Source organism: Dendrobates tinctorius, unplaced genomic scaffold (genome assembly GCF_039654945.1).
Source record: "Dendrobates tinctorius isolate UK_male_01 unplaced genomic scaffold, ASM3965494v1 ptg000085l, whole genome shotgun sequence".
NCBI lineage: Eukaryota > Metazoa > Chordata > Amphibia > Anura > Dendrobatidae > Dendrobates > Dendrobates tinctorius.
The window spans coordinates 4,378,098-4,400,371 of NW_027361753.1; positions in this window are offsets into that span (position 1 = coordinate 4,378,098).

Genomic DNA, 22,274 nt, shown 5'->3' on the forward strand with positions numbered 1-22,274 from the left:
GAGCACTGTGGAGTCATCATCCTGTAAGAGAGGGCACTGCAGGTTCATAATCCTGTAAAGGAGGGCATTGCGGGGTCATCATACTGTAAGGGAGGGCACTGCAGGTTTATCATACTGTAAGAAAGAACACTACAGGGTCATCATACTGTAAGGGAGGGCACTGTGAGGGCATTGTACTGTAAGGGAAGTATGAGAAGATAATAGCCGAGGGGGGGGGTCACGCAGATCTCACCACTGTTACCTCTTTGGCACTGATGACACCGTAGAGATCACCCAGATCTCACCGCTGCCACCACTTTGTCATGGGAATGCAACTGCGCTGCCTCCAATTGTCAGGTCAATTACACAATTGAGTGAGGAATTTTGGACGAGGTCGTGGTTGCTTCCACTAATAGGCCGGTTATTGGGGAACTCACAGTTAGCGTTTGGTCTATACACCTCCAATTCCAACACGTGGATTATATATATTATATATATACCACGCTACGGTCATTGAAAGCTCCACAATAACAGAAAGAACTACTAACTGCCCCCACAAATCTTTTATATAGGCTGATTGGACACTCGTTACAGTTAGCATATGGCTTCAAGGGTGCGGTTTACAGAGCAAGAGGAACAAAGCTATCAAATTTTATATATTTAACTAAGAAAGATAGGCAGTGTTCATACAAATTTACAAACATGATACAGAATGGGAACAGAACAATACGATATATACAATTACATAAAATAAAAAGGAACAACAAAAGAAAATTATTAAATCTGTGTCACGGAAGTGGCTCTGAGTTTAGTGGGGGGAAGCACTCTGATTAGGAAAATGGACCACTCTACCAGTGAACTCTGCCTTCTCAGAATGACCAATGACCTAAACCCAGATTCTACTTTTTATTAGCTCAAAGTTACGCCCACATACCTCCCATTAATGAGCTCATTTGGGGGCTGATCGTGGGATTTGCTCAGCCCTTCAGAATTTTATGAGGTCCTTAACTTACAGAATATGTTCACCCTTGGAGTTTCCAGGCGGTCGATATTGTCATTATATTTCTTATCATGATTTTACCTTTACATAGAGGTACATTATGACATAGATAGCAACAGCCATCAGACCGTTATTAAATTGAAGGGGTTCTAATGGCCCTACAGTGATGTGAATGAATGCTTTATGTTCGTCCCTTTGCTGCAACCCTGTAATCCCATAAATATTGGATGTATACAAACCCCAATATTTATCACTGACCACGGGAGACAAAAAGTCTTCGATCCTGCTTTGATGAGAGGAAGCTCTATGTCTGGGAATCACAATTCTCCTCTTTTGCACAAACAAATGTTCATTATGGTATCTGGTTCCCAGAATATATCTTGCTGTTTTAATTACCTGGCCATTGCAGGGGGTCTGTGCTTCAAAGTTGGTTGAAGACTCATCGCTCTCTCTATTTACCCTATTTTAATTAGTCTGTCTGTCCCTAGCTATAATTAGTTGCACATGTTCAATGTGTAGTCCTACTTCAAAGGAGGATGAAGAGTTGGCTCTTATACTACTGGAGATGTCTTCTTTTAATTTTTCTCTATGACAGGATGGCACTGTGGGGGCATCGTACTGCATGGGAGGACACTGTGGGTGTATCATACCGTAAGGGAGGGCACTGTGGAGGCATAATACTGTATAGGAACACTAATAGACCTCAGTAAGAGAATGATTCTGTGTGAGTCAATACAGGACTTGATGAGGTTGGGTAAGAGACTTGGCGTAAAAGAAATATGGCTAAACAATATACGGTATGTCCATCTTTCTTCTCTTTAAAATTTAGTACAGAAGAGATGTCAGTGCAGGAGCGGTGGGAGAGATCCCTTAATATCGATATGATGAAGTGAGGATTTTAATATGGGTGGTTTTAGAGGCCGCCCAAAAACAGTGTCAGTCTTGGATGATGGGTCCCCCCTTATATAGAACATATGTGCATCCAGTTTTATTTGAATTGCACATCCCAGACATTTTATCAATAAGAAATATTAGAAAATTTGTGAACCATCCAATAAAGGGCATTTTATAGAGGTCAACATCTGTACGAAAGAGCATTCTATACTTCCGGATATTGGCCCATGGAAACATAGCAGTGATCAGTTCATTCATTCATTCGTTCATGGCTAGACACTGACTTCAAATTGGTTGTCTTCTGGGGTTTTGGGGGTAAATGATATGACCAGGAAAAAATAATATATTCTGGTGGAGTCATGTGAACATGTGAGATATTGAATGCTAAGAATAAAGAGGACTTGAGATCAGAAGGCCGAGGTTAAGGAAAAATTGAAGATTGATTTTGGCATTGACAACTTTGACCAGGGGCAGCCATATTGTAAGGGGTTGCAAAGATGAAATGATTCCCCACACTCGTCCCACTAGACTGTTAGTTCATGTCTTACTATCTTACTCTGTATATAGTATTTTGTACTTATTACTGTGATATAATGCTGTAGCTTAGGGTAAGTGCAGTACCCCAATGCGGACACTAGATGGGGATACATTAGTATACATAGTTAACTTAGGAGGAGCCAATTGTGGGTAGGCCAGGAGCATTTCCTGATTATAGTCAGTAGGACTAAGGACCCCAGACAGTCCTGAAGGGCTTTAGAGCCCGGGACAGAGCAGTGGCCCAGCAACGTTCACATGTTAAGAGCCCAGTTTGTCCAGGGCCTGATGGTGGTCGAAGGTTGCAGCAAGAAGACGATGCAGGGCAGCACCAGGATGTGGCAGCTAACAACATGGGCAGATGCCCTTATGTCTGGGGCAAAACAGACAGGGGAACTCCTAATGTTAGTGAAGCTGCCCAAGAGAGATGCTACAGTACCAGATGGGTCGGTGCATCCCAGGGACACCCTGGGAGGAGAGAGGGAAGACACAGGGAAAGCGAATGATGCATACTGTGTGGAACCTTATGATGTGGCTGTAACTGAAATGGACATACTGTGTACTGAAGCAAGTAAATTCTTTATTGTTGAGTTGGAACTGGAACTGAACTTCAGCAGACCAGATAGGACCCTGATGGATCAGAAGGTGTAGCAAAAGGTATGCTGAAAAGGGGACATCTGATGCATGTGGCGGGAGACCAGGGCACGCTTGAGCAATCTATGTCGGCCACGACTACGGACATATCATTGGTGAAACCTGTGCTGGCCCCAACAGGTATGGGCTTATCTCACTTCCAAAGCAGGTGTAATTTTGCATTATGATGAGATATTAAACTGCAAAGGGCCCATATACTATTTTTGCATAAGGGCCCTTTTCGGTCTATATCCGTGAGTGACTCTGACCTCCTACTTTTTTTCAATGTTAAAATATTTCCCAAATTTTTCAAATACAACCATTAGGATGGACCTATCGGAAACCTATCGTAAACGCAACTTACTATGACCCATAGGGCTATTGAATATAGACAGGGCCATTTTAAGGTAAGTGGAAGCTCCTTGACAATATATTTGGATAGTGACCGAGCAGGGCAGATCTGAAGACGTAGCTTTGTTTGGTTCTTCACACCCCCTTATGCACTCCCTGTAATTCTGTCCGGTGCGAAGATACATATGAATGACCCACAGAAATCTGTATGATTCACAGCGCAGGAAACAACATGGAGACATTATTGGAAAAACAGACTTCCTTACAGAACGGCGCCAACAGCCGTGCGTCTTTTTGTTTCTAAGAAGTCACTAGAGAAAAAGCCGCCGCTGCCAACTATAAGCACAAAATAGCAAAGCAGCTGCCCACCCATGGTCTGCTGGTGTTTGATGGGTCTTTTGGCCAAGGAACATGGCGGCTGTCATTGGAACAAACATTTGGGAAAAAATCTAAAAAATCAAAAATAGAATACATAACACAGTTGGGACATAAATATTATTCATCTCGGGAGAGATCCTACTAGAACCAGCCAGAAATTACTACACCTTATTACATCCCTTCTGTACGATATTTTAGGGTACACTGGTGAAAAATGAAACAATTAATCATGTAATAATAATAATAAAACTATTCCATAAATTAAAAAAATTGAAAACTCCCCAAAGTAATCTGTAAAACCTGATAGTATGGTTTCTCGGAAAGCCTGGGTGGCATTTTGGCTGTCAGTAACAGGGCTATCACCATACCTGTCAAAACTCGGGGCACACAGGGAAGCCTCTTAAAAGGAATCTATCAGCAGGTTTTTGCTATGTAATCTGACAGCAGCAAAATGAAGGGTCAGAGACCCTGACTCCAGCGATATGTCACTTAGCTTACTGGGTGCAGCAGCTGAGATACAATCACAGTTTTGTCTGCTGCAAATCTAGCAGAGCTCAGAATGCTGAACTGTGTACAACCTCACCCACACCACTGATTGGCAGCTTTTTTTGTACACTGTGCATAGGCAGAAAGCTGCAAATCAGTGGTGGTGATGTTGTTGGACTAGGATGAGACACCTTGTCATGTAGTGATAATCGCCTGCTGATAAATCACTGATTTTATTGAAACAGCAAAACACAGAGGCGGTATACTCATCCTTTATGCCCTAGCGTGCTACATGAAAATGTGGGCCCTGGCTGGGTGTGTGGATTTTAACTGTGATGGTGAGATGCCTTTGTAGACCACATGATGCTGTTTTCGGACGGCCAGGACCACCAGGTGTTGCAGAGTTCAATGAGGGAGGCCTTAACCCATAAATAAACATGTTTTTATTGAACAATAACTTTTGGAGAACTAGTGCCACTGGGCTAGTCCCACCTGTTAGATTACATTGATACACGTCTTGAAGGGGATACATGGGCAACACTTCCACCTTCTTACACACACAGCTCAGTAAGTGACAGATTGCTGGAATCAGGGTTGCTGTCCTTACGTCGTGCTGCTCTCAGATTACATAGCAAAAAGATTACTTCCTAATAGTTATTCAGAGAGAGAGTTCTTTGAGTAGTGTGACAAGGTGATAGCACGAGGAGTACATATTGTTCTGGGTGATATTTTGCCTTACAAGAGTACAAGTGGATTTTTTTGCAATGTCAAGAGCCTAACGCTCGAAACAGGTGCTATGGAGAGCATCGTAACCCTTTGCGTACAGAGAAAGATGGACGTGGAACTGTGGCACCCCAGGAGTCCGGTTGCCACAGTGGCATTGCCTCCCTCACAGGGGGGTGATGACATGCCTGGAAGCAAGGAGGGCTTCACTGACCAGATAAGGCCTGTTTCACTCTTCCGTTTGTCACCATCAGTCAAAATCTGCTGTTTTGCAAAAAAACGGATCCGCCATTTTTCCCCATTGAGTTGCATTACCGGCGGATCTTGACGGATGGCCATCCACTGGATCCATTTTTTTGCGGATCTGCCAAATTTTTGCCGTCCGCTGATATCATTGAACGGAGCCTGTAATGTTTTTTTTCCCTGCGGATCCGCATTTTCCCTTTTTAACCCTGAATCTTTTCTGGCTGCTGGAAGAAATCTCTCTCTCTCTCTTTCCTTCCCCAGGCGCGGTTCCTTTACATTTTTACCTTCGGCGGATCCGTACATCCGCCAATCCGCTCACCCCCGTTTCTGTCAGTCCGCCTGCGGATCCGTTTTCCGCTATTTTGGCGGATTTTGACTGACACAAAAAACGGAATTGTGAAACAGGCCTAAAACTTACATCCAACCCTTTTCCTGACTCCAGACCGGAAGGGGGAGCTCTAAACCAGGTTTCAGGGGAGCTTCTCTACTAGTTCTGGCCTGGAGGCGGGTCAGTCAGTCAGTGTCTGGGAGTGAGACAGAGTGTGAGTGAAGAGATGAGAGAGGTAGAAGTGAAAGAGAACCTGGGGCATGGAGCTGTGACCAAGCTCACCCCAGAGTACAGCGCTAGAAGCCGGACTCCGGAGTCCGTGGCTGACAGGTACAACAGTCCCAGCAGCTAAAACCTGCAATAGGCTCAAGCTGCCTGTCATACAGGCAAGTACTTCAGAACAATAAGGAACAGAGGACTGAGCATAACTTTAGGCAGCAAGGACCTCAGAGGACAGCGCAGTAAGGAGGCCTCAAAACCCTTCTGGCTTAGTGGATCCTAAGTTGCTTCCAGGCTCCCTGGACCTCCATTGTCATCTGTAACTAGTGCCCCGGCCTGCACTTCAAACCGTGAGTAAAAGTGTGGAAACTGCATGCTGCTGTGTTCTCGGAGTGATTTACTGCACATCCACCCTGTACTACATCCATTATCACCATCTTTAACAATATAATTGCCCTGGGACTAAGCTCTACCTGTGGAGAGCTGTATCAACTGTGCTGCATCACCATCAGCCCCAGCGGTCTCTTTAAACAGCGTCGGCCATCCTTAGCCGAGTACCACAGGTGGAGTCACGAATCATCTCTTATAAACTTTATTTCCCCTTTAATCATCATTTTTCATTGGATGCCCAGGGCCACGGACCGGCTCACTGCTGCCGTGACATATCCCTTAAGAACCGGCCTGGTACCGAGTATTCCCACGGCCCTGGTGGGCGCTGCAGAGCCACATGTGGGAAAGGTAACCAATCTCGGAAATACTGCGGGGTCAGACGAGAAATCCCTGTGGCTGACAGGAATACTAAGGGTAGGGATAGTCCGAGAAGAACAGGAAGAAAACGTGGAAATGTACAGTATTAAAGAAACAAAAATCTGATGTACTTGAACTGTCCAGTAGACTTTTATGTGTTGGAACAAACCGGGTGTCCGCTGATCTGTGTGCGGTTGCTCCTGAATATGGGGACCTGAAGACAACGGAGGCCTGAGGCCTGCACGTGAGTGTGCCAGGGCGTAAAGAGCAGCAGCTCGTCCACGGGTTCCGCCTTCTTTCATCTTACAGATATCTGACCTTAATCATGACTTGTGCCTCATAGACTGTCGCCATCATTGTAATCTCTTCATACCGAAGCATATAAAAACTTAATGGCGCAGCAGAGATGTGTATGTCAAGAGGCACAAAGTGGTGGCTGCTAACCATACTGCAGAGCGCAGCAGCGCAGCAGAACTGGGTATGTCAGAAGTCACAAGGTGGAACAGGACAGTTTCCAGTTGAGCAGTAGGCTGGAATAATAACCACCTGAATTCTCAGGTGTCATTTTCAACCTTCTTGCAGAAAGCCAGGAGAACGTTACCCCCTGACTGCATTGTGCTCACTGTACAGATGGTGGAGGAGGATAATGCTAAGGGCTGTTATCAGGGGTCAGCATTGGGCCCTTAGTTCCAGTGAAGGGAAAAATCTTAAAATTCAGCTCAAAACATTGTGGACAATTGTAGCTTCCAGCTTTGTGGGAACTTTTTGGGGAAGACCCGTTTCTGTTCCCCATGACAGTGCCCAGTGCACAAGGTCCATACAGACATGGAGGGGGGAGAAAATGAGCGACCACACAGAGCTCAGACCTCAGCCCCATCCAATGCCTATAATGGAGATTGTGATCCAGGCCTCCCCCCAACATCAGAGTCTGACCTCTCTAATACTCTTCTGGATGGGTGGGCAAAAATTCCCAAAATCTTTAGAAATCCTCCCCAGGAGAGCCGGAGTCATTATATCTGCAGAGGGGAAGACTCCATATTTGGAGAATGGGAGGTCAGAAAAGCTCCTGGAGGGGAATGTCCTTATTTTGTCCTTGCATTCTATCTACAGTCATATGTAAAAGTTTGGGCACCCCTATTAATGTTAACCTTTTTTCTTTATAACAATTTTGGTTTTTGCAACAGCTATTTCAGTTTCATATATCTAATAACTGATGGACTCAGTTATATTTCTGGATTCAAATGAGGTTTATTGTACTAACAGAAAATGTGCAATCTGCATTTAAACAAAATTTGACCGGTGCAAAAGTATGGGCACCCTTATCATTTTCTTGATTTGAACACTCCTATCTACTTTTTACTGACTTCCTGAAGCACTAAATTGGTTTTGTAACCTCATTGAGCTTTGAACTTCATAGCCAGGTGTATCAAATTATGAGAAAAGGTATTTAAAGTGGCCACTTGCAAGTAGTTCTCCTATTTGATTCTCCTATGAAGAGTGGCATCATGGGCTCCTCAAAACAACTCTCAAATGATCTGAAAACAAAGATTATTCAATATAGCTTTTCAGGGGAAGGATACAAAAAGTTGTCTCAAAGATTTAACCTGTCAGTTTCCACTATGAGGAACATAGTAAGGAAATGGAAGAACACAGGTACAGTTCTTGTTAAGCCCAGAAGTGGCAGGCCAAGAAAAATATCAGAAAGGCAGAGAAGAAGAATGGTGAGAACAGTCAAGGACAATCCACAGACCACCTCCAAAGACCTGCAGCATCATCTTGCTGCAGATGGTGTCACTGTGCATCGGTCAACAATACAGCGCATGCATAACGCCTTTTTGTATGACCAAACAACTCAATCTTTGTTTCATCAGTCCACAGGACCTTCTTCCAAAATGTAACTGGCTTGTCCAAATGTGCTTTTGCATACCTCAGGAGACTCTGTTTGTGGCGTGCTTGCAGAAACGGCTTCTTTCGCATCACTCTCCCATACAGCTTCTCCTTGTGCAAAGTGCGCTGTATTGTTGACTGATGCACAGTGACACCATCTGCAGCAAGATGATGCTGCAGGTCTTTGGAGGTGGTCTGTGGATTGTCCTTGACTGTTCTCACCATTCTTCTTCTCTGCCTTTCTGATATTTTTCTTGGCCTGCCACTTCTGGGCTTAACAAGAACTGTACCTGTGTTCTTCCATTTCCTTACTATGTTCCTCACAGTGGAAACTGACAGGTTAAATCTCTGAGACAACTTTTTGTATCCTTCCCCTGAAAAGCTATGTTGAATAATCTTTGTTTTCAGATCATTTGAGAGTTGTTTTGAGGAGCCCATGATGCCACTCTTCATAGGAGAATCAAATAGGAGAACTACTTGCAAGTGGCCACCTTAAATACCTTTTCTCATGATTTGATACACCTGGCTATGAAGTTCAAAGCTCAATGAGGTTACAAAACCAATTTAGTGCTTCAGGAAGTCAGTAAAAAGTAGTTAGGAGTGTTCAAATCAAGAAAATGATAAGGGTGCCCATACTTTTGCACCGGTCAAATTTTGTTTAAATGCAGATTGCACATTTTCTGTTAGTACAATAAACCTCATTTGAATCCAGAAATATAACTGAGTCCATCAGTTATTAGATATATGAAACTGAAATACCTGTTGCAAAAACCAAAATTGTTATAAAGAAAAAAGGTTAACATTAATAGGGGTGCCCAAACTTTAACATATGACTGTATATATCTATCTATCTATCCACATTTCCATTTTTCTAGCACAGATAAATGACATTTGCCGTCTTGGTTGTGATGAATCCCATCCTTGTTGCTTATCTTTTAGGACAAGAGCAGCAGTTTTGCCATTAGGACACAAGCTCTTTTCCAAGGAGTCTCGTAACTTCAGTTGACAGAACCTTTATGGGTTCGAAAAGTGTTTTTACAACACCATGATGTGGATTTTATATAGAAGTTCATCTTTAAATTATAATAAAAAGTAAATAAAAGTATAAAAAAACAGTAAAGAGACAATTTTAATAACAAGGATGTAACTAATCAGCAGCTGCACATTATCCCATCTCCCTCCATCCGACTGAAACTTAACATTTCACATCATTTTTATTTTATGTGTTCCTTAGTATTTTGGTTTTCATGAGGCCTTGGGGTGTTGAGGAAACTTCCAGAAACCTGAACTCTGGAGCCAAATATATCAAACCTTTTGGAACAGAATTGGGAGATTTGCTGCTTGAAGGAGTGGAAATGGTTCATCGATGTGCAATTATGTGGAAAGATGGCTGAGACTGGACCCGGGGACTGCGGTATACCTACAACTCTCTGCATCCCACCCCTGTCATGAGCGATATAATATCTAATACAAACATATGTATTAATATATCATTTTCATATATCATCCACATCATCACATAGGAGGGAACATTATAGAATAATGAGAAACTTCCCTCCAGAGGTCTCCAGTCTTCATAGGACAGACCCCATCCCACCAGTCTCCTAATCTATCACACATGAACATCTCCATCATCTCGACACAAGTTAAAATGACATCACTGGTCTCCAACCTGCTACAAAACCACAATTCTCTGTAGGCTGGGAGTAGTAACCCACTGTTCTAGATAATATATACATAAGGACTCACATGCCATTGGTGCAACCTGAGCCGCGGCACAGGGGCCCAGGAGATAAGGGGCCACCACCACCATGCATTATGATGAGTAGTTAGACCGAAAGGGCCATATATTGCCCACCCCCGATACGTTACAAATATGCTGTGCTATTTTGTCTAACATTTTTGGCAAAATCTGCCACCATTATACAGCCCTCAACACTGGAATTACAACACCAATAAAGAAAACTTGTTGAATTATGGAGATCAAAGGATGGGTAGATGTGTTACTGATCTGAAAATAATGAAAAAACAGAAACAAAAATTTCAGGATTTATTCAGTCTGGAGTGTGAACCACATGCAGAAATCTCGGCACTTCCAGCCTCGGCTGCCATCTGTGAGGTTATTAATGGTCGTCTGAGGAAGGTTCTGCCGCTGAGTGCTCTCGGGCAAATCATCAAGATCCGCTGCTGGCAGCTCCTGTGTAATTACCGTTCAATGATGTGCCAGATGCACTTGATGGGAGACAAGTCTGGAGACTCTGCAGACGCTGTGGTCTGTGAATTACAGGTTACTGTTTTTTCAGTGACTTGCCTCCTCGGTTTGAAATCTTGTGCTGTACCGTCAATGCTGATCTGGGCTACAACAAAGTAGTGCCCCCAGTGCCATGGGTGGCGCATGTGCCGTCATCTCGAAAAGACATCATTAAGCCAAGAACTTAATCTACGCATGCGCCGCCCACGGCAATGACAGTCCGGACATTCTCTGGTCTGTGAGTTACAGGTCACTGCTTTTTCAATGACTTGCCTCCTCTGTTTAAAATCTTGCAACGGCATTGTCATTGCCGAGGACCGAGCATGTGTAGATTGAGTTACCAGTGCTATGGACGGCGCATGCACCGTCCTCTAAAAGACGTAATTAAACTAACAACTCAATCTGTGCATGCGCCGCCCACGGCAATTATGGTGGCGGAGTAAGATTTCAGAGGAGGCACAACTCACTGAAAAAGCAGTCACAGACCGGTGGAAAGTGGAGGGATCGGGGAATACACAAAGACAGGGAGAGGAAGACCCAGTGCAAAGTCCAGCCATGGGGCACTTGAAGCTAATTAGCATAACACTTCAAATTATTTGCTCCTCTTTTACAAGTGTGTGGCTTCATATTTTTTTTAGCACTGTTTTCAAGAAATGCAGTAGGGAAGACATGGTTAAAACACACTAAACACAATACTATAATGTTGCATCCAGCGTTGCAGGTATTGTACCTTTTAGGCCATGTGCACACGGTGCGGATTCTGCTGCGGATCTGCAGCGTTTCAGGCTCTGCGGGTCCGCAGCAGATTTAGCTGTGTTGTACAGTACCATTGTGTTCAATGGTAAACTGAAAAACGCTGTGCACATGCTGCGGATTTTTCCGCGGGTTACAATCCGCAGCATGTCAATTCTTTGTGTGGATACCGCTGCGGTTTCCCAACTTCACCATTGTAGAGGTGTGAAACCGCAGGGCTAAACCGCAGGTAAACCGCAGGTCTTTTGACTTGAGAATTTACCTGCGGATTTTTCCAAATCCGCGTGGAAAAATCCGCAGGACCAAAATCTACGTGTGCACATAGCCTTAGTATCAAATTAAAATGTCAGATTTCTGGATTCCAATGCAGCAGACAAGTTTTCATTGGATAAGTTGAGCTGCCAGTAATTTTTGGTTACGGCATGTTTTTGCACTTGATTTTTATATTTTTTTCTGGAGCCAGGATCACAAGTTTTGCAGCACTGACTTATAGTAGTTTCCCCGGCATGGCACCAGCTCACATCTGTCAGATACCACTTCTCTTGTTAGGAAAAATTATCAGAACCATAAAATCCCAGGGAATGATACATATAGTAGCAATGCTGCCCAGAAGTTCATGTTACACTTTATAATTTCCTTGTTTATACCCGACATACTGTATAAATATTATGTTACAGTATAATGAGGCATAATAAAAGACCCAAATCCAAACCATACCTATCTGCGCCCTATCTGTGCCCACCCCTCAGATCCACAGGAAGAATTATTAATACCCTAAACTTAATCAAAATGATTAACTCCCCAATTGTAAATTAGGCTTTTTAGCTAACTTTACAAACTTTCTATTGTTTGCAATAAAAAATTGAACAAGAACCATAAAATACAAATGCAGCACAAAATATAACTTTTACTGATGACTGCAGCTTAAGAATTATTAACCCCTTTGTAACAAGCATGTTTAGTAGCACCTAATTTGCAATAATTTTGATTGCAACTATAGCTAGAAGCTCCAGGGCTGAGATGTAAGAAATTGGGAAGTATTATTTTGGGTACATGCAGAAAATCTGCTGCTCTGTAAAGAAATTTCATCCACATACTGTATAAAAAATTAATTTATGGTGCAAATTTTCACCTGGTTTTGATGTGTTGAATATCGGCTCCTGGGACACATTGGAGAAATGGCCGCACCACTGGTTCCACGATCAAATCAATGTAGCGCAGAGTTGTTAGTGCACTTGTAATGAAGAGTAGAGGGGTCCAGCTACTGTATATCATGTCGCCAATCACCGTAATCATAGAATTAGGACTGCGGATGAATGAAGCCAAACTGTAAAGTTTGGGGTTTGTATATGACCCCTAGTGTCAGGTACCGAACCCCGAACATGAACTTTTTAATATACATGTGTTTAATAAAGCTTGCTGAAAGGCTGCACCACAACAAGATTTTAGACTGTGGGTACTCCCAGAGCTATCACAGCCATGCGACTACTTGGACGGCACAGAACATGCCCTGCCTTATATAAAGAATAGATCTCACGTGCCGCCACCAGTCTGCTTTTATTAGTGTAGGGAGAGTACGCAGATGGCGTGAGGGACAGATTCTGACTGCGCACTCTGCAAGCATAATGCTATGTGTACCCTGCAAGCCATATATGTGGGAGAACTGTGCTAAAAACCGTTGTGTATACTTTGCAACCCCTGCTTGTTGGAGTACTGTGCCTTTAAGGTAGGTCTGCACCCCCTACCTTTTCAAGTACTGTGCCTTTAAGCCAAAGTTTGTACTCTGCACCCCCCACCTTTGGGATTACTAAGATGTTAAGCAGCTGTGTGTTTTCTAGTAGTGTTGCAAATAAATAATTGGCATCAGCCATATCGTTGCCATTAGCAATCCAAATGAAATATTTTTTCTCGACTAGTGTGTGTTTTTTAGTAGTTAAATAAATAATTGGCATCAGCCACATCATTGCCATTTATAAGCCAAAGAAATCATTTTTAAAGACCGCTGTGTGTTTTCTAGCAGTGTTGCAAATAAATAACTGACATCGGCCATCTTGTTGCCATTTATAAGCCAAAGAAATAATTTTTCAGTACCGTTGTGTGTTTTTTAGTAGTCTGGGATAAAAATAATTGGCATCAGCCATCTAGTTGCCATTTCTAGGCCAAAATTTTTTTTATTTCTGGACTGCTGTGTGTTTTCTAGTAGTATTGCAAACAAATAATTGGCATCAGCTGTCTTGTTGCCATTTATAGGCCAAATAAATAATTTTGCTGGACCGGTGTGTGTTTTCTAGTACTGTTGCAAATAAAGAAAAATTGACGTCAGTCATTTTATTGCCATTAGTAGGCCAAAGAAATAATTTTTCTAAAACGGTGTGTGTTTTCAAGTACTCTGGGAAATAAATAATTGGCATCAGCTGTCTCTTTACCTTTTGTAGGGCAAACAAATAATTTTACAGTACCAGTGTGTCTATGTGAAGACATACTGGTCCAAAAGAAAAACAATCCCTTTAATCAAAGAGGGTAACACTCCATAAACATTGAGCACATACTAATTATTTTACTAAGTCAGTAAAGTATACTTATATTTTCTTCTTAATTGTACTTCTTTTTGTACATTCATGTTTACTATAAGGGTATTTATGTATTTTGTGCATGAAGGACGTTTACATCTTTGATATTTTTGAGACAACTGCTTTTTCGGTTTTGGTAAGCGCGACAGTTGAAAAAACCTCACAGATCTGCGCTGCTCAAAGATTAGGGCTGCATACATCTGCATTGTCACGTCGCCATCGGATACAGGGACTGCTGTTCCTGCTTCGGCCACTAGGAGGCACCAGACTGGCACGTTGCCATCAGACCCGAGCTCTGCTATACCAGTCTCGACCTCTGGGAGGGGCCGGACTGTCATGTCATGGTCAAACTCGGGGACGGCTGTTCCTGCCTCGGCCACTGGGAGGCGCCGTGGTCTGCCCGTGGGTACTGCTAACAGGGAGGAGGCTCCTCCACAGGCTGCGCTCCTCTGTCGGTCATGAAGGGGTTGGTGCATCACCATCTGGCCAGGTCCTGGGGGCGGTCCTAATGACGTCATCAGACCGTGAACCTGTGAGGGATGATCTGATCCCTCAAATATCTTGGGGCTGGTCTTGCAGGCCCCCAGATATAGTCTTGGTTTCCCCAGTGTGCTAGTTTGTTATTTGCTATCTTTGATTCTGACCTTTGCCTGGATTTCTGACTCTGCTCCTGCCTGACGATTTTGTACCTCTGCCGCCCTCCCGATTTATGACTCTGACCTTGGCCTGGATTTGACTCTGCTACTGTCTTCCGTTTTTGTACCTCTGCTGCCCGCCTGGTTTAGTCTTGGATTCCTGACTACGCTTTTGATCCCGTTTTTTAACCCCTTTCTGACGACCATCCTGCTCTGGTCTGCTGCTCTTATTCAGACAGCTACCTCCTGGGCTCTGCTGTAAGTCCAGATCCCTGTATAGGGGTAAAGGGTATCGGGGTTGCTCGGGGTGCTGTCTTACTGCAGGTCAGACTCGCAGACGGACGTCACATGCATAATGTGAGCGTCCTATAGTGCTGGTGGCAGTTTATTAAAATTCTATGATATCTTTTATGATGTGAAAAGAAGGAGGTGGAAAGGTGGAAGCACAACTCATACCATGGGTTCAATATTAGTTGCGTGGTCTTCTTCTACAGTAGGTGTCACAATCTTCCTGGTAGAATTTTTGGAAACAATCCCATCAGAATCTCAGACCCAAGGGGCATAATCCTAATTTTGCTATTGTAATTAATAATAATAATAATAATAATAATAATAATAATTTCATTTGTATAGCACCAGCATATTACTCAGCACTTTACATTTTAGAGGGGACTTGTACAGACAATAAAAGACATTACAAAATAACAATAATCACATAGATCAACTGATACCAAGAGGAATGAGGGCCCTGCACGCAAGCTTACAATCTATGAGGAAATAGCGGAGACATGAAAGGTTGATGGTAACAATTGCTTTCATTGTTCTGACCAGCCATAGTGTAAGAATCGGGTGTTCATGTAATGCTGCATGAACTGGTTATCAGCCAGAATATGTAAAAGTACAGACACAGAGGTTTATTAAATGCACAAAGTGTGTGAGAACATGATACAAGGATCCTGGTTATCGTGAAAATTTTGAATGGGCAACACATGGACAGTTAGATTAATGTGTTGAGGCGGTAGGCCAGTCTGAAGAAATGCGTTTGTAGGGAACGCTTAAAATTGTGGGTATTGGGGATTAATCGTATTAACCTGGGTAGTGTATTCCAAAGAATTGGGGCAGCACGTGAGAAGTCCTGGAGACGGGAGTGGGAGGTTCTGATTATTGAGGATGTTAATCTCAGGTCATTAGCAGAACGGAGGGCACGGGTAGGGTGGTAGACTGAAACGAGGGAGGAAATGTAGGGTGGTGCTGAACCATGGAGTGCTATGTGGGTGAGGGTAATAAGTTTCTACTGGATTCTGGAGTGGATGGGTAATCAGTGTAATGACTGGCACAAGGTAGAGGCATCGGTGTAATGATTGGTGAGGAATATGATCCTGGCTGCAGCATTCAGGACGGATTGGAGAGGGGAGAGTTTGGTAAGAGGGAGACCGATTAGAAGAGAGTTACAATAGTCCAGACGAGAATGAATAAGAGAAACAGTAAGAGTTTTTGCAGAATCGAAAGTAAGAAAAGGTTGAATTCTAGAAATGTCAGATAACAAGAGCGAGCCAGTGATCAGATGTGGGGGAGAATGAAAGATCTGAAATCAAGTATTTATTTTACTCATTTAAATAGCACCAATAATTCCACAGTGCTTTACAGACATTATCATCACTGTCCCCGATGGGGCTCACAATCTAAATTCCTTATCAGTATGTCTTTGGAATGTGGGAGGAAACCTGAGTACCCAGAGGAAACCCACGCAAACACGGGGAGAACATACAAACTCCTTGCAGATGTTGTCTTTGGTGGGATTGACACTGAGCCACCGTGCCGCCTGAGTATGACCCCAAGACAGTGGGCATGTTGCTGGGGAGTAATGGTAGAAACACACATGGAAATGGCAATGTTGGGAATAAATAGGTTAGCAGAGGGAGGAAACAGCCTTGCAGCGCTGGAGTCCTGGGTTCAAATCTCACCAAGGACAACATCCGCAAGAAGTTTGTATGTTCTTCCCGTGTTTGTGTGGGGTTCCTCCGGGTACTCCGGTTTCCTCCCACATTCCAAAAAGACATACTGATAGGGAATGTAGATTGTGAGCCCCATCGGGGACAGTGATAATAATGTGTTCAAACTGTAAAGCGCTGCGGAATATGTTAGCACTATTTAAAAATAAAGATTATTATTATTATTAATAAACACAAGAAGTTCAGTTTTTGACAGGTACAGTTTCAGATAGAGGGAGGACATGTTGTCAGAGACAGTGGTAAGGCAATCACTGGTGCTTTGTAATAATGCAGGCGTGATGTCAGGAGTGGAGGTGTATAATTGGTGTATAATTACCATGTTTGTGTACTGTTGGCTACAACCATCAAGATGTGTGCCCCTTCTTCAGTAAAGTTGAGTTTCCTTGCAACAGGATTGAATCCATCTTACATTTTTATCCACTGTCATGATTCCTCCACTTAATCTGAGACTGGGAGGTGCTGAGCCTCCTTCAGGTATTCCTTGTTCTAAGTGAACACCCAGCTACTTAGCTAAGCTGTCAGTCCCAGATCTCTGCCAGTCATAACATTTGCTCAGTGCTGCATGTTTAAGGCTGGTTTCACATTAGCGCTTTTTAAGCGCACGCACGGCCGGGGGTAGCTCCGCCCCCGAGCCGGCTCTCTGCCCGGCGTGCCCGCCCCTTGCTTGTAGCGCCGCCTCCTAGCGCACAGCGGCGCCTGCGATCGGCGCACCCTATCTTTAGCATAGGGTGCGCAGATCGTGCGCAGGCCGTGCGCTAGTTGCGCTTTGACCTGCGCTGCGCACTTTTGACGGTGCGCCGTGCGCGCCAAAATCCGAAAAGTTTGATTTTGGCGCGCACGGCGCACCGTCAAAAGTGCGCAGCGCAGGTCAAAGCGCAACTAGCGCACGGCCTGCGCACGATCTGCGCACCCTATGCTAAAGATAGGGTGCGCCGATCGCAGGCGCCGCTGTGCGCTAGGAGGCGGCGCTACAAGCAAGGGGCGGGCACGCCGGGCAGAGAGCCGGCTCGGGGCGGAGCTACCCCCGGCCGTGCGTGCGCTTAAAAAGCGCTAATGTGAAACCCGCCTAACTTGTGTTTAAATGCTCAGCTTGTTGGCCTATTGCTGCGTGACCTTGGCCCTTGCTCTGACCATCCATTTGCCTAGCCCCTTTGCTTTGATCTGCTATCTTGCTGGTATTTTGACCTTAGACAGTAACCTGACTACACCTTTGTCTTTCCCATTAGTTTACAACTTTCTCTTTTGCTATCTGACAACGGAATGTTTGACTACCATGCCTCACTGCTTGTCCCTCAGTAGCGACTAGAGTCACATCTGCCCTCTTAATGAGAGCAATATAGTTTGATGAATATAAAAAAAGTTAATATCCCTTTAAGGAAGGCATGTATGGAGCAACACAAACCAAAACCCTGACTGGTACAGTATGTATTTAGCATCCCAAAATGTGATTGACACACGTTAATAATTGCCATAAACCAGGGAAACAAAAACAGGAACTAAAATTGTACTGTCTATGTAAAAACAGTGACACAAATAAACAATGGCTGAAAAGGCTCATTAAAGGATCCCTTTAATTATGATGAACCTTCCGCGTGCAGGCGCATGTATCTGTTTTTCTTTCTACTTCAATATTTTTTGGCAAATAATATTAAAGCTAACATTTTCTGCTAAAACATTATCTTCTTGCATCGGAGCCAAAGTAAATCCTGTTTTCGACAGTGTTTTTCTATAGATGTCAGTAATGCAGGATTTTAAAACAGGATATTTTTTATGGATATTAACTATGCAGAACCAATCGTCCATTAAATGGAGCAAAAAGAAATAGTGAAGTCAGCGCCAGGCAGTATATATAATTTTTATCTTCATTCTGTAGCAGCGCTGACAATTGTAGATCGGAATGGCTCCTAGTCTGTTTTTTTTAGACACGTTCTCTCCAGAAGTGACTATAAAATCTCGTGTTACATCCCGGGAAATGTTCAGGCACAAAGAAAATACAGAATATGCAAAACAAAGTCATTGCCAGTAGAGTAAAAAAAAAAAAACATAAATGAAATAATATTAAAATACATTTTTGTTTTATCTGTTTCTGGGAAAGTTGGGTAACAACCAATGTGACTGCTAGGTTACAAAGCTTCTAGAATGGTTGTCACTTAAGGCCCCGTTAAACACAACGATATTGTGAATGATATCGTTGCAACGTCACCATTTTGGTGATGTTGCAGCAATGTCGAAACGACATTGTTGCGTGTGACAAGTAGCAACGATCAGATGGCTGATCGTTAATCGTTGCCTAATGATCTGGGCCATAAATCTATCGTTGGTCTGTTGCTGTCACACGCAGCGATGTGTGCTGCCCAGCGGGAGACCAACGATCAGCGAGCTCCCAGCGCCATACAGCAGACACTGGGAGCTGGTATCCAGGGTAAACAGCGGGTAACTAAGAGCCGCACGGCTCTTAGATACCCGCTGTTTACCCTGGATACCAGCGTGCTCCCTCTCCTGATTGGGTATCCTGAGTAAACGGGGTAACTAAGAGCTGCGCGGCTCTTAGTTACCCGATGTTTACCCTGGATACCAGCGTGCTCACTGGTCCCGATCACTGGTGAGTCTGCCTATGTGACAGCTCATCAGTGATCAGCTAACTATGTCCCGCACGGCTCTTAGTTACCCACTGTTTACTCAGGATACCCAAAGAGCCCTGCGGCTCTTAGTTACCCGATGTTTACCCTGGATACCAGCGTGCTCCCTCTCCTGATCGGGTATCCAGAGTAAACAGGGGGTAACTAAGAGCCGCACAGTTCTTAGTTACCCCCTGTTTACTCAGGATGCCCAAAGAACCCTGCGGCTCTTAGTTACCCGCTGTTTACCCTGGATACCAGCGTGCTCCCTCTCATGATCGGGTATCCAGGGAAAACAGCGGGTAACTAAGAGCTGTGCGGCGCTTAGTTACCCGCTGTTTACCCTGGATACCAGTGTGCTCCCTCTCCTGATCGGGTATCCAGAGTAAACAGGGGGTAACTAAGAGCCGCACGGCTCTTAGTTACCCCCTGTTTACTCTGGATACCCAAAGAGCCCTGCAGCTCTTAGTTACCCGATGTTTACCCTGGATACCAGCATGCTCCCTCTCCTGATCGGGTATCCAGGGCAAACAGCGGGTAACTAAGAGCTGCGCAGCGCTTAGTTACCCGATGTTTACCCTGGATACCACGGTGCTCCCTCTTCTGATCAGGTATCCAGGGTAAACAGCGGGTAACTAAGAGCCGTGTGGCTCTTAGTTACCCAATGTTTACCCTGGATACCAGCGTGCTCACTGGTCCCGATCACTGGTGAGTCACTGCACAGTTCTCTCCATTGCAGGACACTCAACAAGAAATGCACAACACTTTCAGCGTCCTGTCTGCCCTGCAATGATCAGACACATCAGTGTAGGGCAGGGAGAATGAGAACTGTGCAGTCACACACTTCTCTCAGTGTTCTTGCCAAATACTGCATGAATGTTCTGCTGAATCATTATGGAAGAGTTCACAAAGAGTAGGGAGTTATCATTCCCCCTTATCTGCAGTTTATAAAACAACCAAATTTATTCTCGCTGTGTATAGAAGGGTTAATTTTTTTTTAGTTTCAATGGTTCTTTGACTTTCAGTTCTGACTCAAAGTAGTTTTACAAACCAAGCGCCTGGTAGGATGACTCTGTTCTAACAATAAGAACATTATTTTTTATTCACTAGGCATTCCATATTTGTCTGGAGATTTGTGTCCCTTTGGGATGTAAGCAGTTCTTGGGGTATAAAGCTCACAGGGAGTCATCAAAGTAGGCTCATATTGACGTAAATCTACTGGTTTGCATATATGTTAATAGTGTTGTGCAAAATGCAGGTGTTGAAAAAATGCTGCTATGCAAGAATGCTTTCAAAAATAGAAATGCTAATAGTTGCTTAATGGTGTCACTGATATAAAACGCATAGATTTTCCTCTAGCAGACTAAGTGCTGTGAGGGTTTAACAGATAATTTACAAAATGGGATGTGTTTTAGTGGACGACCATAGTGGGTGGGAGCTTGTCCACCTTATCTCCACCCCCAGGGTGTGGTCTGGGGCTTTAATAGCTGGCATCCAGAGGCAGTCTGGGTTCGGTAGGCCTGGAGAGTGGAACTCCACTGTGGTGGGTCCTGTAAAGGAAAGGATGCTGATTTCTCCTGAGCGAGCAGACTTCTCGCCCATTTATGGACTTTGTTAAAATATTTTGTTTTATTTTCCTGTTATGCTCTCTCTGAGGGACCGTGGTTATTTTGTCCTCACCGTAGTTTATGCCACATGTCTATAACAAACCCGTGAAAGAACTTAAAGGGAGTCTGTCACCCCATTTTAACCCTATAAGCTGCGGCCACGGCCATCAGGGGCTTATCTACAGCAGTCAAGAAACCTGAAAGATAAGAAAAACACGTTATATTATACTCACCGGGGGGTCCAGTCCGGCACCTCCCATCTTCATACGACGATGTCCTCCTCCTTACTTCTCCCTTGGCTCCTGCGCAGGCGTACTTTATCTGCCCTGTTGAGGGCAGAGTAAAGTACTGCAGTGAGCAGGCGCCAGGAAAGGTCAGAGAGGTCCGTCTCCTGCACACTGCAGTAATCTGCTCTGCCCTCAACAGGGCAGATAAAGTACGCCTGCACAGGAGCCGAGGGAGAAGCAAGGAGGAGGACATCATCGCTAGAAGATGGGAGGCGCTGGACGGGACGGCGACACCCATGGGACCAGACCGAACGCCGGGGTGAGTATAATCTAACTCTTCTTATCTTTCAGGTTACATCGGGGGCTTATCTACAGCATTACAGAATGCTGTAGATAAGCCCCTGATGGTGGTGGCCGCAGCTGTTAGGGGAAAAGTGGGGTGACAGATTCCCTTTAAAGAGACAGCGATCCTGTGCCTGCCTCTGTGTCAGCTGAACGAGTCGCTCTACCACAGTACATTTGTACAAAATCTGGGAATGTATAGGATTATAATCATGTTTGAGTAACCAATTATACAAAACAAGTATCGATAATCATCAGTTTCATATGTACGTTGAAGCACAGACTTTAACTGAATCAGAAACAGCTGTGCAGGAGGTTTAAAACTGGGTGAGGAACAGACAGACTTTGCTACAAATGTGATGTTGTGTAAGACAGTTTGATGTCATGTGTATGTAGTACATACACCATTTCAAGATTGAGCCCAGCAACAAGACACAAGCTAATTATATTGCATCAGCAAGGTCTCTCCCAGGCAAAAATTTGAAAGCAGACTGGGGTTTCAAAATGTGCTGTTAAAGCGGTTTTGAGAAAGCCTGAAAAAATGACAATGCTGAAAACCACAAATGCAGTGGACAGTCAGGGAAACTTAGTGCAGCAGATGAAAGACATATGATGATTACTTCCCTTCGAAATCAGAAAATGTCCAGCAGTTCCATCAGCTCAGCACTGAAGCAACCAGAACAATCCAGCAACACCCATCTACTGTTCAGAGAAGTCTGGCCAGAAGGAAGTGAGCTTCATGGAAAAATTTTGACTAAGAAGATCTACCTCCGACATGGAAACAAAAGCACGCGACTCAACTGTGCACAAGAACACGAGAAGTGGGTGCAAGAAAATGGAGGCCAGCGGTCTGG